The sequence below is a fragment of the Porites lutea genome, chromosome 14 (assembly GCF_958299795.1).
Source record: "Porites lutea chromosome 14, jaPorLute2.1, whole genome shotgun sequence".
Lineage (NCBI taxonomy): Eukaryota > Metazoa > Cnidaria > Anthozoa > Scleractinia > Poritidae > Porites > Porites lutea.
The window spans coordinates 18,595,543-18,597,924 of NC_133214.1; the positions used below are offsets into that span (position 1 = coordinate 18,595,543).

Below are 2,382 nucleotides of genomic sequence, written 5' to 3' on the forward strand. Positions count from 1 at the left end.
GAAGATCTAAGGCTTTTCAACTACCATGATGATCTGCGAGTTTGAAACTTGGTTATCACACGGGTTAAATTTACATAACATCATAATTTCAGTAAGTTATACCTCTCAATCAAGCACAGGCCATCGAATCCAAAGCAGACCGTTTCAGCCAAGATACCATGCATCTATTAGCAGTTAAGAGACTTGTCACTGAACAATTAAATCCAAATATAGGTCATAAAAGCGAAATCCGCAAAGAAATTGCGCAGAGTATGTACGTATACTGATGCAGTGATGGTGGCCAGATAAGAATGTAATATGAGGTCAGCTGCCCGCTGAAATGCCTCATTGTGTGTTCAAGTACAAAAACTAGGCTAGGGGCCCTCCAATTTTGGGGTAGCGTTTGCAGTTCTGGATGGGTATTCTTCACGTGCGAAACGACTGCGTCCTCTAGCTTGCAACAAGCCGTTCAAGCAATCCTATAAGGCGCGCAGCTCGTTTTAAAATATTTTTTTGTCTCAAATGATCGATAGGTTGCATTTCTAATTAGCTCCCCATCCACCCACCCCCAGTGGGGGAAGGGGCTTACTTTTTCCCACAGTTTTTCTTTTCTTTCTTGTGAGGTGGGCTTCTTGCAGTGTGGATTTGCTGGAGAGGGGCGTTTTCAAATCTGAAGTGGCAACCTTCGCGAGAAATTCATTCTATTTCACAACCACCAATGAAAGACCAGGCCCCAGTTGTTCAAAAGCTGGATAGCGCTATCCATCGGATAAATTTCTATCCAGTGGATAAGTATTAGGGAAGCCAATTGCACTATCCACTGGATAGAAATTTATCCAGTGGATAGCGCTATCCCCTTTGGAACAACTGGGGCCAGATGAACTTTCGCGCGAAACCATGACATCTTCACACGTTATCTTCGCGTGTGAGAAGATCACCGTTACTATGGCTACATGTTTTTTTTAAACAAAGGATCTTACCAACGCGCAAAGAGACGTGAGATTTTCGTTTGTCAGGAATGGTAAAAATATATGCAACTATTAAATGAAATTCATTGATTGTTACATAATATTTGACGTCAATTATCTGATTATTATTTATTAGTAACAATGACTGGTTGGTTCAAAAAACTACTTTTTACCTACACGAAACGCAACTCAGTAATCACAAAAGTTTACGGAAGAAATTTACGAAGATATTCGAATAGACGAAAGTTACCGAAACAATCCGACGTTTGCCACGGACGTTCCCTAATGTTTTGGATTTTGATCAACAATTTTTTAACACCTGCGACTAGAGACCAAACATTGTTATAAATGTAAACATTTTCGGATATATATATAGAGATAATAATATTTTACAAAAGTCTTTGTGTTCTGCAAGTTATAAGTTTGTAGTTTCTTTACACTTGACTTTTAAGCTAATACCCTTGAACCCATTTTGCAAAACTCCCAACAATATCTCTGAATTGCACATCCAGGTCACTAACAGGTTGTTTTAAGAATGTTGATATTTAACGTCAGATTAACAAAGTTTAAAATATATCGGCCGCGTGGCCTAATGGATAAGGCGTCCGACTTCGGATCGGAAGATTGAGGGTTCGAGTCCCTTCGTGGTCGAATTTTATTTTTTTTTTTTAGCCCGTCGTCACCTTTAATCAATAAGGAAAAATCCATCTGCTGTTCTCGACTGAAGGGAAAAAAATGTTATTAATGCATTTTTTTCATTTTGTAATAAAACTCATTAGTTCGATTTAACTGATTCTGAAGAACGCACGGCGGTTGTCCATTTGATTAGGAGATTAAGGGGTTTTTAACGACTACGACGAAGATGATTGAAAAAAAAATTAAGACGCAATCTTCTGATTGGCTGTCATATGTCCCATTTCCTTTTAGGACCTGTTTACATGAAGGTGGGGGACCCCAGGTAGGTGAGGTAAAATGTGGCGGGTCACCCCACCTATCATGTAAACGTGATCAAATTAAAATGAGAGATTATATGGACAGGCGGGTTACCTCACCTACCTGGGGTCCTCCGCCTCCATGTAAACAGGCCCTTAGTCTACTGGAACTAAAATGTCCAGGGTGTGAATTCGTACAGAAAGGGTTTCATATTCGCAGAGAGGGAAGCAAAAATTAAGTGTTTCATGATTTAAGTTCTCTACAACGTTGAACCTGATAACCCCGTTATTTTTTCTCAGAAAAAAAAAAAGACAAAGTAACAGATACAACGCACATACAAAATAATTTTTTAATATTTTCTCAATTCCGATGGGCACTTTCAATATAGCACAGAGAAAATTCCAGTTTACAAATGCGAAAATTAAAAAAATATATATACAACTCAAGGCTCTGCAAATGAGGCCCACAAAAGGTCATGTACCTCATTGCATTGTGGGTCTGC

The 2,382-nt window shown here is 39.0% G+C and overlaps 1 non-coding gene across 1 annotated transcript; it reads left to right on the forward strand.

Annotated features, from left to right (window-relative positions):
• The first annotated feature begins 1,525 nt into the window (after positions 1 to 1,525).
• Trnar-ucg (transfer RNA arginine (anticodon UCG)) lies at positions 1,526 to 1,598 on the forward strand. Its single transcript has one exon. It is a non-coding gene; the product is annotated as a tRNA-Arg (tRNA).
• Positions 1,599 to 2,382: the final 784 nt, after the last annotated feature.